We start from the raw sequence: 9,185 nt of genomic DNA, 5'->3' as shown, positions 1-9,185 counted from the left end.
GTGGGCAGGTCAACCAAGTATATGTTAGAATCATTTTAAAGAATGACAGCTAAGGTGGGAAAATAATGGCGTCTCTGGAAAGTGAGGTGGGGCGCCGGAAAGTTTACGTCAATAAACACCGTCTCTGCTGCTATTGTTTTTCCACCTTTTCTCCTCTCCGTGGGTGCTTTTCTTGGCTGGAACTCCCTCCGACAAGTCCTAGGGAGCCTGAGTGGTGACACTAAAGCTGAGGAAGCGGGGAAGCTGAGGAAGCACTCGGAGAGCTTCTTCCTCAACACTCTTCTTCATGTATCTCCCTTGTAATCTAGTTTTGGAAATAAAGAGCAACCCTGGAAAGAGGTTCTGATTGCAGCCTTCCAAGGCTACCATCAGCCATTTCTTCTCTTTGCTCAAACCATCAAATCCTGTAAGGTTCTTATGAACTTTCTAGCAGAGGCCCTGCTCATTTGATGACTCATTATAAGGGGAATGGAAAACATTATGAAAGGATTTGCAACTAATGGGTAAAATGTGTAGGATGGCTCCTATCCAAGCCCCTGCTGCCTTGGAGGGCCCCTTTCTCCAGCCCTCAGTCTCCAGCTCAGTGTGAAAGGATGTCCTGCTTGGCCAGGGACTAAGCATTCTTCTGGGTGGAAGAATACCCTGGGCGGGACCTGGAGACAGGCGAAGAGAACCCCAGAGGAGAAGGCCATGGGCACTTGGCAAACCTGTACTAGGATGGAGAAGCTTGCCTCTAGGTTGCTAGTTCAAACCCCAACGGAACTGGGGTCAGGAAGACGAGAAATTTTAACTAGAAATTTTAATTGTAACTGGTTGGTCTCCTTTGGGTTCTAATTTCGAGGACACTGTATTGCTGCATTTATCCTCACACCTGTAGTGTGAATCAGCCATCTGGCACAAGGCGAAATGAGGCCAATTCTTCCAGCATGAGGATATATCGCCTTCCCGCAGCGGAAGCAGAATTTAGGGCAGGGCTGATCTCAGAGGGCCATTCCTTGGACAACTTCTCTTTTCTGCCTATATCCTCTCCCTAGGTGATCTCATTCAGCCTTGTGGCTTCATACACCAACACCCAAAGTTACATGTTCAGTCCCAACTTCTTCGAGTTCCAGCCTCATTATCTCCCACTGCGTCCTTGCAACCTCCCCTTGGATGGCTAATAGACATCTCAAACTAACATGGGCAAACAGTATTTCAGAACCTTCTACTCACACCCATCCCACCCACATGTTGGTTGACGAGAAATCTGTTCGTCCAGCTGCTCAGGACAAAACCCTTGGCCCCTCTCTGTCTCACAACCCAAATGGTAAACACTGTTGATCTCTACCATAAAATATATCCAGTTCTCACTGTCTGCACAGCTGGTCCAAGGAACCATCGCTTCTCACCTGTGTCACAGAATCACTTATTTTGCCCTTACTGCTCTTCTGTCTATTCTCTCCCAACACCCTGAGTGACTCTTAAGATTTAAGTCAAATCAGGTCATTATTTCTACTGAAAACACTCCACGGGCTCCCATCTCACTCAGAGGGGAAGCCCAAAGCCCTTAGACTGGCCTAGGAAGCCTCGTGATCTTAGACTCCCATCTTTGATCTGGTCTTTGCTCACTCCCCTCCTGTCCCACTGGCCCCCTGGCCGTTGCCCTCATCTGAGGCTTCCTCTGCACAGGGCACCTTTCTCCTATGGTCGCTCCTCTTCTTCTTCAGATCTCTCACCTTTGGGTGAGAACTTCCCTAACCACCCTCCACACGTGGCAAAACCTTAGCCCTGGTTCCTGCTATCCCATGCCCCCCTGCCTTGTTTCTCTGCATGGGATTTGCTTGTTTTCGTGTGCATTTTCTATCTCTACCACAATAGGATGTTTTCTGTTGTTCACTCTTGTATCTGCAGTGCCTAGAATAATATCTGAGTTACAGCAGGTGAATGAATATTATCAGGTGAATGAATGATAGCTGGAAAATGTGCGTGGGAGAAGCATAGCAATCTGTCGTCGAGAGACCTAAGTTCTAGTCCTTTTACTTCCATGAACCAGCGAAGGGGGAAATATTATCAGGTGAATGAATGCATACATTTCGGATCCACATTCACCTTCTGATCCCAGGATGAGTATTGTTCTTGGACCCAGCATTTCAGCATTCATACCCATAAAGTGAGGGAGGGTGAGGTCTGGTGGTTTTATTTGAAGGTCGTGTTTTTTAAAGACCTTACAAGGAAGACATTACACTGAAAAAAGAATCTGTAAAAATCCATTAAATTTTTTCCATTGTGACTGACTCATTTGGTGAGAACAAGTTCATGCAGTGGGGAATGTGGCTGGGGGAGTAATGTTGGCAACAAGGAGGGGAGAAACATTTTGTCATTTGTTAAAATGAGTGTTACCCCTCGAATTTCATTTCTTTAGATAAACCATCTGTTTTAAGTAGAGCATGCATACAGGAAGGTGCACGAACTTTAAGTGAGTTATTGATGGATTATTGCAAAGAAAACACATCCTGGCATCCACCTTCTAGGTCAAGAAGTGGAACTTAGTAGCACCCGGAGTTCACCTCACACCCTTCCCACTACTACCTCCTTCTTCTTTAAGGGGATCACTATTCTAACTGGTAACATTGGAGATGAATTTTTCCAGGTTTTGAACTTGATATAAATGAAGTCAGACAAAATGTAGGCTTCTGTAAATAGCTTCTTTCATTCCACACTGTATGTGTGAGATTCCTCAATGTTGAGTATAGTGATGGTTAATTTATTTTCATTGTGTAGAGTATTCCATTCAATGACTATACCACAGTGTCTTATTTGTTCCATTCTTGATGAATATCTGGGTTGTTTCTATCTTGAGCGTATTATGAATAATGTTACAAAGAATGTTTTTGTGCGGGTCTTTGATGAATATAAACCCTCATTTCTGCTGGATAAATATCCAGGAATAGATTTGATGGATTTTGTCACATTTACATTTAGTAGATACGTCAAACTTTTCCCTAAATGGCTGTATCATTGTAGATTCCCACTGGCAAGGTACTTTACTGGCTGTTCCACATCCTCACCAACACTTGGTATTATTTGTCACTTTAATTATATTCATTTTCATTCAGGTGGGTGTTTAGTGATATGATTTTCATTTGTTTTTCCCTCATATGACTAATTGAGCACCATTTCATGTGTTTATTGGCCATTCTATTTTTGTGAGGTACCTATTCGTGTCTTTTGCCTGTTTATGTTCAAATGAGGTAGCTTTCTTTTCTTCTGTAAGAATTCTTTGTATACTGTGAATGTGAGCCTTTTATCAGTTATCAGAATATCTTTCTCACTCTGTAACTTGGATTTTTTTTTTACCTTCTTAATGGTATCTTTGGATGACCTAACATTTTTAACTTTAATAAAATGCAATACATAGATGCGCTTCTTTATGGTTAGTATTTTTGTGTCCTATTTATGGGTATTTGAGAGTTATTCTCCTATGCTATCACTAGAAGTTTTCACCTACAATCTACAGACCACAGAGGATTGATTTTTTTTTTTCCTGGTATGAGGTAGGAGTTGAATTTTATTCTTATTTCTCCATCTGGATATCCATTTGACCCAGGACCATTTATTGATAAGACTGTCCTTTCTCCACTACTTTGAGGTGCTGCCTTTCTTATAAATCAAGTGCCTATGTGTGCATGGCTCTGTTTCTAGACTCTTTTCTACCCATTTGTCTATTGTTGTGCCAACGCCACACTGTCTTCAGTACTGTGCCTTTAAAAACTTCTTCATATCTAGTTGAGTACGTCTTCCAGCTTTGTTCTTCTTTGAGGTTGTCTTGGCTATTCTTGGCTCTTTGTACCCCTACCTTACTTTTTACATGAAATACAAAGCGTGTTTTAAAGTAAAATGTCTCCCCATTTCAGTGGAGCCTCACGTCACTAAGCCACCAGCTCTGAGCCACTGTCATAAAGGCTATACCACAACTGATTCTGCCAGCTGCTTCTAGTGTGGTCCTCACTGCCTCGACAGACACTGTCTGGTCCGTACTCCCTTCTCCTACTTCCTTTTTTTTATACAAACAGCACTTTCTTGTGTGTAAGTAGAACACCGCACCACAATGTTCTGCAAGTTTCTGCTACTATTCTATTACGTCTAGTAGTAAATGAAGCATGTTGTGTTCTTACTATTAGTCAGGCACATTGCTAAGTGCTTCACATGCACCATCTTGTTTAATCCTTCCCCTCCCCGTCATCTTGAGGACCCTACTTCCCTTCTCTGCCAGCTTCAACATCTCCACAGGACATAGTTCCTCTGAGCTGGAAGGAATCCGAGAGATAACTGATTTGGCAAATGAGGGAAATTAATGCCCAGGGAGGGAACTGATTTACCTAGAGCCCCCTTCGCTGGCTCATGGAGGTAAAAGGACTAGAACTTAGGTCTCTTGACGACCGATCACTATGCTTCTCCCATGCACATTTTCCAGCCATCATGCCCAGCAAACAGATGCCCTGCTATAACCCACTTTATTTCTTCCCCATTTCCATTTGAATTTCTTCAAAGACTTGTCTATGTTGTTAGCTACTTCCACTTCCTCATCTCCCTTTTTCTCCTCAACCTACTCCAATCCTACTTCCTTACTGAAACTGCTCTCCTCAAGGCTCTCATTTCTCTGTTGCCTAACCCAGTGTCTCTCATATTTCTAGACCGCTCAGCTAGTTTTGACCCACCTGTTTATTCCCATTTTTCTTGCAACATGCTCTCCTTCCTTCGCCTCGATTGACTACACATCCTCAGATTTTCTTCTACCTCGCTGACTATTTTTTCTCAATTCTCCTCAGCTGGATCTGCCACCCCCCACCCGAACATTAGGTTTCAGAGTGTCTCGGGGTTGTTCTTTGACCCATATTTCCATCCACACCCTCTCTCAATGTGACTGCATTAGTCCTCTGGCCCTAAGTACTATGCAACTTCTGATGTTTCCCAAGTTAGTAGTTTCACCAAGTTAGTAGCTCCAATCCTGACTTCCTTCCTGCGCTCTAGACTTTTCACTTCTTAATTAACATCTCCGTTTGGAGGTTGTCTTAATTGAGTCCTCTGTAAAACAGAGCCCAAGGCAAGGATTAAGGATCCTGAAGTTTTAATCAGGATGTGCAAGTCCTTGGTATTGAGTGTAGGAGAAAAAAAGGCAAGGAGGCAGAGGTGTGATACGATGTGCCGAGCAGCATTATCATTCTGGCTTCCACCTTAGAAGGCTGCCAAGAGACCCAGGAGGTCACTCAGAAGTTGTGTTCACTCAACATATGGGACTTCTCTGGAAGAGCTGCTTGAGGCTATTATATCCTTGAGTTGTCCACAGGAGAAGGAAACATGAAGACTTTGTCGGGTTCCTTTTTAGCCCCATTTCCCTTTGTTCACGGTCCACCCTCAGGTTGCTAACTCCATACTTCTGGTATGTGTAATCTCAACCCTTGCCGCCATGTGGGAAGCCACCTTGCAGGGTGATATGCCATTAAAGTCTGGACGTGGGGAAATGCACAGAGCTGATGGAGCACAGACTGGGACTGAGGAAAAGAAGGAGGCTGAACAATGTTTGTGACCCAATGCACATGTCTATCAGACATATCAAAATGAGCATGACCAGACGGAACTCTTGATTTCTTTCTTCCAACCAAACCGATTCCTTCCTTCCTCCACAGTCTTTCTCATCCCAGAAAGCGGCACCATTGTCTCCACCGCTAAACCTTAGTTGAGGGACCCATCACAGAAATGGCCTGTGAAGTGGTCTCCTCACTTCTATTCTTGCTGCCTTTCGACGTATTCTTTACACTGCAAGAGTGACCTTTCCAAAGGTTATACAGCAATGCTCTTCTCCCCAGCTCTGGGACGCTGTTCCATCATTTAGGTCTCAGATCAAAACACTTACTAGGTAGGCTTTTCCTGACTTTCCTCTCAAAAGAGGATCCATCTGCTAACACTGCCTGCATTACTGCATCCTTAATACTTACCACTCCCTGAAGTGGTCTCATTATGTGTGTGTTATATATTGTTCGTCTCCTCGCTATAATGTAAGCTCCATTCAGGTACAGACAGTCTATTATTTGTCTCACTGGACCCACGGCACCTAGTACAGTCCTGGGTACATAGGAGTGGCACTATACATGCTCATTGAATGAGTGAGTTGACATAAGGAACCGTCGGTGAACTGAGGCCATAACTGTGTGGCAAGGAAAACATTCATTTGCCTGACTTCTGATCTGGTTAGGTCTTTCTATAACTAGAAATTCTTTTGAGCGTGGAATATGGGAAACTTGAGAAGCATTATGTAGGTCTTACTAGAGTTCAAGGTGAGTCTGGGGATAGTTAACAGTCTTTCTCCTCTCTCCTTGGTTTAAATTAAACTTTTATTTGGAAATAATTGTAGACTCACATCCAGCCTTAAGAAAGGATGCAGAGAGTTCCCTTCCATTCGTATTCAGTTTCTTCCAGTGGTACCCCTTGCAAAAACTATGGCATAATATCACAACATTATGTGATTTTTAGCAATAAATTATCTTGTAATTAAGGTAAACACCTTGTTTTTTTATTAAGCCATAATGCTATTGCACACTTAATAGACTGCAGTGTAATGTAAACATAACTTTTATATGCCCTGGGAAACCAAAATAGTCATTTGACTCACTTTATTGCAGTGGTCTGGAACTGAGCCTGTAATACCTCGGAGGCATGCCTCCAGTTCATTCCTTCTGTATTGCTAAGTAATACTCCATGGGATGGAGATGCCACAGTTTGTTTGACCATTCACCCGTGAATGGACATCTGTGTTGTTTCCAACTTGAGGATATTACCAATAAAACTGCTATGAACATTTGAGTACAGGTGTTCGTGTGAAAGTCAATGTGTCATTTCATGGGGATAAGAGGGCACGAGTGCGATCGCTGGGTGGTACGGCAGTGGCGTATTTATTTTTTTTATACGAAATTTACCGTCAGCTTGGTTTCCATTCAACACCCAGTGCTCATCCCAACAGGTGCCCTCCTCAATACCCATCACCCAGCCTCCCCTATATATTTATTTTTTGAGAAACAGCCAAACTGCTTTCCAGAGTGGCCGTACCATTTTAGTCCAGCAGCAGGGTCTGAGTGATCTAGTCCCTTCACATTCGCACTGCCCTTGGAAAAAACAGACGGGTATTCCTTAGATGCTACTACGGGTCCGGGGGTTCGGGAATTCAATAACCGATTTTTTCCCGCCCTATTTTTCTCAAAAGGCTGATGTTCTCTGTTCCTAGTTTAGCTCAGTAGGAGATTAACGATAAAAACCAACTGTCACCTAGGTAGAACAACCCACCAAGCATTTTCCTTTAAGAGGGGACAAGAAAGGAAACTCACACATTCCCTGGCCTCCCTGGTCCACTTCAAATAACATCGGAAATGATGAGCATCGCTTGAAGCTTTGGAATAGTCTTATGGCCAGATTTCTGTCAAAACCTTGATAAGCCATAGGAAAGCACGCACTCAAGCCACATCAAGCGGGTAGAGGACACCTTGACATGTCTCCAGGCAGAGAGTTCCACAGATGGAAGCAAAAACAGCAGAAAAGCATGTTATCTTGCCAGAGCGCACCCTGGATTCAAGGCTGCGTCTAAGGTGGGAAAAACTGAGCTCTGGTAGTTGGGACTGGGGCCACGCTGGGATTTTTGCTTTGGGGGCTTGACAAGACAAAACTGAGAAGCAGAAAGGTCTGCTGTCACCTTCTGCCATGATTGTCCACGGTGTCATATTCCTGTTTCCTCCAGAGACCCGGCAACCTCAGCCCCCCCCGCCTTGCCTCCCCAGCCTTGCCTTTCTCTCGCCTCCTCAAAGTCATCTGTTGCTAACACCTGAACTGTTTGTATTTTATTCAACACGTACTTATATAGTGGTTACTATTTTCTAGGCATCATTTTATACACATTAGCTCCATTAAAACATTTAGTGACTCCATATGGTAGGAATCATTAATGGCCCAATTTCACCTGTGAGGGAACTTAGACACAAAGAAGTCAGGTACCTTGTCCAAGGTCACACAGCTCAGAAGTGACAAAAAATGAGATTCAAACCCGGGCAGCCTGGCTCCAGCATCCATGTGCTTAATCACTATATTATGGTGACTTTCTATTATTGACAAATACGCTTTAAACGATTCTCTTTTGCAAGGCCATTGGTATTTCAGGAAGTGTTGGGGTGCCAGACTGGCTCTCTTGACCTCAGAGTTGTGAGTTCAAGCCCCATGTTGGGCACGGAGCCTACTTAAAATAAAAATTAAAAAAATAATAATAATAAAATTAGGTGGGTGTTTCAGTTCAAGCCTTCCCAAAGGAATGAAACATTTAAATGTGGAACTTCAGACAGCAGGTAAGAGAGACATCTGGAGGCACCACCGCCTTTCAGGTGTTTTTGATCTATGTCATACCCTGTCACCCAGGCTAAGGCATGGACAGGAACCCCACAAGGAAGAATTCATTGCACATAACAGCATTATCTTGTGAGGTTATTTCAAAGGACTGCAACTAACATTTAAGAAATGGGATTATCGGGGTGCCTGGGTGGCACAGTCAGTTAAACCTCCAACTCTTGACCTTGGCTTAGGTCATGATCTCATGATGTGTGAGTTCAAGCCCCGCATCCAGCTCTGTGCTGATGGCGTGGAGCGTGCTTGGGATTCTCTCTCTCTCTCTCTCTCTCTCTCTCTCTCTCTCTCTCTCTGCCTGTCTCCCCCCTCATTCTCTCCTTCTCCCTCCTCCCCTAAATAAATAAATAAACTTTAAAATTTTTAAAAATAAATAAATTAATAATAATAGAAAGAAAGAAATGGAATTGCTATGTGCCAGAAACTGAGCTAGGAGCCATACACACAATCTACCAACGGCTCTGTGGGACACTGGACATTAGTTCCTTTTTAGAGATGAGAAGACCGAAGCATCGAATGGTGGTGAGTGGCCAAGGAATTTGACTGAGGTCACGCAACCTGAAAAGGGCCATCCTAGTTAGGTGTGTCTGAACCCAGCCCTAGGTCTGTCTGGTCTCTTCTTGCTAAACAAAAAATGACTAAAAAGTTCAACCTTCTAGTTTTGTGTTCTTTATTTTTGGTCAGAGTATCAATTTTGGCAAATGACAAGGTAAGAATAGAACCTTCCATTTCCCAACCCATGAATCAGTTACTCCCTCAGATTTTCA

The sequence above is a fragment of the Lynx rufus genome, unplaced genomic scaffold, assembly GCF_022079265.1.
Source record: "Lynx rufus isolate CCGP_SWC_20201006 ecotype Redwood Valley unplaced genomic scaffold, mLynRuf1.p SCAF_9, whole genome shotgun sequence".
Lineage (NCBI taxonomy): Eukaryota > Metazoa > Chordata > Mammalia > Carnivora > Felidae > Lynx > Lynx rufus.
The sequence above is the reverse complement of the archived record's forward strand: the minus strand, read 5'-3'. Positions refer to the sequence as shown.